The sequence below is a fragment of the Octodon degus genome, unplaced genomic scaffold, assembly GCF_000260255.1.
Source record: "Octodon degus isolate 3935 unplaced genomic scaffold, OctDeg1.0 scaffold00188, whole genome shotgun sequence".
In the NCBI taxonomy this organism is placed as follows: Eukaryota; Metazoa; Chordata; class Mammalia; order Rodentia; family Octodontidae; genus Octodon; species Octodon degus.
The window spans coordinates 3,035,196-3,041,916 of record NW_004524764.1 but is presented as its reverse complement, the minus strand read 5'-3'; the positions used below and the strand labels follow the sequence as shown (position 1 = coordinate 3,041,916).

Here is a 6,721-nt window from a genome sequence, read left to right as displayed (position 1 = left end):
TAAATATTTTAACATTTAATTTTTAGCTACATTAATTTAATTTAATTAAAAATTAAAAATAACTATATAGATTTTAAAAAAGATATTTCCAATTTCTACCCTTAGTTTAAAAAAAGACAAAAACAGGATAAAGAGATTATTTAGTAGATCAGTGAAAAAATTTAGGGTGATCAATATGTGAAGATGAAGAATCTACTAGAATAGTCTAGAATAGAATATCTATCAGTCTTCTAAAATATGAAACAGTGTTGATTCTGCATATTTTCCTCTTACTTTTGTAAATGTTTGAAACTGTCCTGAACTGTGTGAATGATTAGCTTTCCATATACTGTTAATTTAATAATCACAACTTAAAATTTATTCTCAGGTTATTTATAACTTAACACTTAGAAAAATACATCATTTTTCTTATGTACATATTTAAAAATAATAATTTACTGTATATATTTCTGTTTGTTGGACTATCCATGACAATATTAATGATATTGTTGACACACTCTGCATTAGCACTGCTACTCTGAGATGTTTATTTATTTTTTTTTAATAAATTTTCTTTTTTGTGTGGAACTGGGGATTGAACTCAGGACTCTGTACTTGCCAGGCAAGTGCTTATTCTACAGAACTATCTCCCCGGCTCCAAAATGTTTACTTGTAAGAGATATTTCTATAGTGTCCTTCCCAGTCCACATCTTGATCTGAGAAATTTGTATTTGTAATTCCATGGATAAGTTATTGGAATCCCATCAAGTTAATTCCACTCTACCACTTCCAGTGCAACTCACAGTGAGAATAAAGACGCTAAAGCATATTTTTCATTATGGGGTGCCAATCGGTCCTAAGTCCAGTCATGATGATGGCTATCTGGATCAAAGGTCCCTACTCAAGATAGAACCCAGGTTTTACTCATCTGTGAAGAGGGGAGTGGCTTGACTGCAAGTGGGAGGAAATACGTGAGTGCCATTCGCTGGGATAAGTAGGAAGCCTGCATTTACTTTTGCAATATGAGGAGAAATTGATATGGAAAAAGAGTGATTTTCATTATACAATTGAGATAGTATCTAATGTCTTAGGGGTCACTACTTCAGCTCTCATGTGTAATTTTTTTTTTTTTTTTTTTTTTTTGGAGGAACTGGGGATTGAACTAAGGTCCTTGCACTTGCCAGGGAAGCGCTTATTCTACTGAGTCGTCTCCCAAGCCCACTGGTATGTAATTTGTTAAGCCCTAGGAAGTCATAGCCTTTATATCGAGGCTTGATCCCAGCAGACAGCCTTGAATCTTCTTCCCATCTCCACCTAGCTCATACTAAATATTAAAAAGCAGCAGGTAGGGGTTACTGGGGAGACATGCATGTCGTCCTCAAAGACTACCACCACCACCACCTCAGCTAGACCTATATGCATGGCTTAAAGCCCATTGAAGGGCTAAGAAAAAGTCCTCACCAGCTCTGCACAGATCAATGCATGGAAATAGGGTCAGACACAGCCAAAATGGAGACAATTGATCTTGTGACAAGAGAGGTTGCCCAGGTATCCTCCACAATTTATAGTTTTTCTTTTTTTAAAATATATGTTTTGTGCATAACTTAAAAACATTCGCTTTTCCCTTCGGAGGCGCGCAGCGGAAAGATGGCGGTGCAGATCTCTAAGAAGAGGAAGTTTGTCGCTGATGGCATCTTCAAAGCTGAACTGAATAGGTTCCTCACTAGGGAGCTGGCCGAAGATGGCTACTCCAGCGTTGAAGTCAGTTACACCCACCAGGACAGAAATCATCATTTTAGCCACCAGGACACAGAATGCTCTTGGTGAGAAGGGCCGGAGGATCCGCGAGTTGACTGCTGTCGTGCAGAAGAGGTTTGGCTTCCCTGAGGGCAGTGCAGAGCTTTATGCTGAGAAGGTGGCAGCGAGAGGTCTCTGTGTCATTGCTCAGGTGGAATCTCTGCGTTACGAACTCCTAGGGGGGCTTGCTGTGCGGAGGGCTGCTATGGTGTGCGGCGGCTCATCATGCAGAGCGGAGCCAAGGGCTGTGAGGTCGTGGTGTCTGGGAAACTCCGCGGACAGCGGGCTAAGTCCATGAAGTTTGTGGATGGCCTGATGATCCACAGAGGGGACCCTGTCAACTACTCTGTTGACACTGCCGCGCGGCACGTGCTACTCAGACAGCGTGTGCTGGGTATCAAAGTAAAGATCATGCTACCCTGGGATCCAAGTGGTAAGATTGGCCCCAAGAAGCCTCTCCCTGACCATGTGAGCATTGTGGAACCCAGAGATGAGATCCTGCCCACCACTCCCATCTCGGAGCAGAAGGGTGGGAAACCAGAGTCGCCTGCCATGCCCCAGCCGGTCCCTACTGCCTAACAGGTTGTTCCTGGCAGCAGTATCTGAAAATACTGCTGTGTGGAGACATTTAATAAATTTTGCACAAAGACTGAAAAAAAAAAAATCAAACATTCAATCTTTGGCCAGTTAAACCCTGTGGGCCTATGTAACTCCAAATTTAACATCTCTTTTGTAATAACTAAATTGAATTATAATTCTTTCATCTGTCTCTTGTGTTAAAAATTAAACATAAGTGTACACAAATCAAATATCTCTCATCAGTAATTAATGTGAAACATAGCAATTCCTAGATGAAATAATCCATACATTTTCTCCATAAAATATTTGCAATTGTTTATGTGCTATCATCAATACTCATAGATTGATTTCTCTAGATCATTTGCCATCTATAATTCAAGGCATTGTGTTATAGGTAATTACCTACCCAATGAATGATCAACCATAAATTTTTATGATAGAATTAGAAAAACATTTCTATTATTTATTGTATTTTATAAAGATGGTTAATGGCATAAATTAAAATATTGCACTTTCCAAAGATATGTATCTTTAGAATATTAATAATATCATGTTAGTTTAACTAAGCTGTGAAAAACATCTTTTTTTTCTAATTCAGAATCATCCATGCCAGAAACAACTGTGAGAGGAGGATGATGAAAAAGCAGGATTCTAGACAATGATTCTGGACACTGGTCTCATACGAGAGTCATCTGGGCCCACTCTTCGGTTTTGATCTCCACGTTACACTCACATAATAAGTGAAACTCTCTACTCATGGGACCAATATATTCACATTATAAAACCTCCAATGAAGGTGAAATGTATAGCCAATATTAAGAATCAGTAAAGTACGTATGACTGAACAAATCCTTTGAATAGAATTCTCCCTGAATTTTTCTCAATTTTGGCTAACTACAGTTTGTTGGTAAAGTCACAGCTGAGGAACTTGCAACTTCTCATCATTGATTTAATAATAATAATAAAAATGAATAGAGTCAAGGTATGCGTAAGTGTATGTATTATTATGAATGTAGAGCGGTGGGATGATTTTGAGACAGAGATTGGTAACAGGCCTACATCACCTGGAGCTTAAGGAAAGCTACAGTGATTGTACCCACAAGAGTGATCAAATTCTGATTAATGGGCACACACCAATAAATCAAGCTCATCTCACAAATATATGCAGCTGTCTTTGGGGTAAACAAGAGATATTTACTAAAACACAGCCTGCTGCTTTAGTTTAGGATATGCTCTGATAGACATTCAAAATCCCCCACTAGAAAATTTCAATTTGATTTCCCCATATTTTGAGTGATGTAGTATAATTCTTTTTACTCTTTAAAAACTCATTTTATATAAAGTAATTGGAAAATTTGCAAAATTATTAATTAGCATAAATTTTAATCAAGAGCAAATAAAAAACTAACAAGTGAAAGTACATATTAAAATAATTCCATTTTCAATCGAGAACATTTCCTTATGATTTTAATTTTATATTCGTACTATTTTACCCATAGTGCAATTTTACCTCATCTCATTTGACATACTTCAGCTACTCCCAGAAATTCATCTTGAAAATTAAATCATAATGACCATAGCTATAGCTGCTTCAATAGCTATCTTTTGGTTTAATGTGGTTTTATTATCCACAGATTATGTTTAGTGGAAAAATAATTTTCATATCCTATAATTACATTTATAATTATTTTGAAACTTAAGCTACCCCTACAATTTATTGAATACTTTCATTTTTCTCTCACCCATCATTTTCCTTCAGATTTATTTTTTTTAGATTCATGGGTAAGTAGGAAAAATTTAGACAAATGAAGAAAATGATTACAACTCTAGTAAGAAAAATTTACTGATCATTAGATATTACTCGAATTGCACAACAACTGAAAGCATTTGAAATGTAAAAGCTGCATTATTGTATACACAGGCAAATATTAAAATGGAGTTTTAAGCTTGGTGCTTATAATAAGATATTTATAGCAGGTCTTCACTTTACATGCTTCTGCCACTTTAAAATTGTTATCCTTGCCAAGATTAAACAGGTTTTCCTTCAAGTAGACTCTGTATTGAAGTGAATTTCATATTTACATATAGCCCATTTAGTACTACTGCTAAATATTTTTGGATACTAGTAGTTCAATGTTAAAACATGATACAAATGACAAAAGACGTTTAGCCTCTAAGTTTGTTGTTCCACTGAAGAGAGACATAGGAATCAGATACATATAAAATTAAAACTTCAAAGTGAGATAATCAAGCTATGAGGTCATGAGCTGGGATAACTGGAAAGCTTCCTTTCTGAAAAAGAAACATAAAAGGTCTGAGAATGAATCACACATTTAGGGGAAAATGTGTGAGAATTAGAAATATGGAGTACTAAAAATATTGAGAGAGTAAACAGTATACCAAGAAAAAAAACAAAAACAAAACAAAAAAAAAAAAGAACGATGGCTAGAGCAAGGGAATAGGAAAGTAAAAGTAAGAGAATATTGGGACTGAAGCAGGCTGTCAGGTTGTGTAAAGGATGCCTGTGGTGTCTTGCAAAGGGGAAGAAGCCTGTGACAAGGGGACCATATGGTGGCAGGAGTCTTGAAAAGCTGACTTTCTTTGTGAAAATGAGATGACCAAGTCTATGCATATTGAGACACCTTGAGGACCTTGTAGTAGTTCACGTGACATACACTGATAGTGGATGTATGTTTATAGTTTACAAATTTCCAAAACTTAGCACTCTCCAGTTTGGAAGTCTCAACATTTTAGCTATTTTCCTGACCATGAAGTAAAATGAACTCTTTATTAAACGTATTAAAATGAAAATCTCTATGCAGGCATTCATTAAAATAGCAAAAGCAAAAGAAAACAATTTGCAAGATTACAGGGATGAAAATAGAAAGAGAGGCTGCAAGAACAAAAGTTGATTGACTGCAGTGTTATTGAGCATGACATGAATTTTTACTTAAATTATGCATTCCACTTCTCAAGTAAAAGCTGACTTAAATAGGAGGCTATATAATCATTATTTAATGCTAGTATTTAAATAAGCCCCTAAATAATTTGAATTTCTCCTGTTTAATAAGTTTTCAACCTGAAAATTAGAAATCCTGCTGATTTGCATTTCATGGAAATATAAGAGCTAAAATCCTTAAGGAAAAATGAAAGGAACAAAGAATTGGTGTGCAGATTCTAGAGAGAATAATAATAAACAGAAAAAAAAATATATATATATATGTGTGTGTGTGTGTGTTTGTATGTGTGTTACTGTTATGGTTGTGCTAGGATTAAAATATTCATTTTTAATTCATCATAATCTAATAAAACGTATGCATGGTGTATGATCTTTAGAAAGTACTTTGAAGTCTCCTTTCCTAGTTTTTGCATCATTTTCATAAACTTTCCTTGTTTTAAATTGTAAACATGTTTTTTTTTTCTCTAGGTGATCAATTATTCTTTACAATTTTAACAGCCTTTCCTTGGAGCAGGTTGAGGTCTAGAGAAAAATTGAACAGAAGGAGGATATGGAGATTTCTCATAAGTCTTCTTCTGTCCTCTAAATGCAGAGCTTCGCACTGTCAACAAACTACACTACAACGAATCTTCTAGTACTTGGAATTTATGAATCTTCACTGAAAAATCATTATCAATGGCTGTTTAAACAACTAGAATAAAGGAAAAATGGGCTCTGTACTTAGCTTTATCTCTAACTTTCACAGACATTTTCACTGCCCTGTGAAGAATCATGTACTTGGGGATCATGTTCCCAAATTGCTTCAACAATTTCCTTGAAAGGGCATGCCGATTCGCCACTGCAATCCCAGCACTCTCGAGGCTGAGGGAGAACGTCCACGACTTTCAGCCCCGCCTGAGCAACTTCTTGTGATTTGAAGAGACTCTGTCTTGCTAAATGGCTCAGGCTGGCTTCAATTTGTAATCTTCCTGCCTCCGCCTTCCAAAATTCTGGGATTATAAGTGTGCACCGCCACATTTTGCTTCAATGGTATTAAATAAGGGAATTCATCCAGGATAATATGAGTGGATTTTTCTTAATCAGAAATCATGAAAAAGGCTTTGTGTATGTATCTATTAAAGATATTTTTATGCCTATATCTTCTACTGTGAGAAACTACTTTAAAAAGAATAATATGCAATCTATTAATCATTGTTATTCTTCTATCATCTTGCTATGAAATTTTGTTTTACATTTTTCCATAAAATAAAAATCAAGTGTGAAAAAAGAACTGACTTTTCTTTAAAAAAAAAAAGCTGAAGAAATGTTGCTTATAAGAAAACAGCTTTGACTGTGCACAAGAATTCCAGCTAGATAGAGAACTTCTCTTCCACAGAGGCTGTACTACAGATTTTACTTTTTATTTTT

General features: G+C 35.5%; 1 pseudogene; it reads left to right on the top strand.

Annotated features, from left to right (window-relative positions):
* The first annotated feature begins 1,611 nt into the window (after positions 1 to 1,611).
* On the top strand, positions 1,612 to 2,420 carry LOC101592124 (annotated as a pseudogene).
* Positions 2,421 to 6,721: the final 4,301 nt, after the last annotated feature.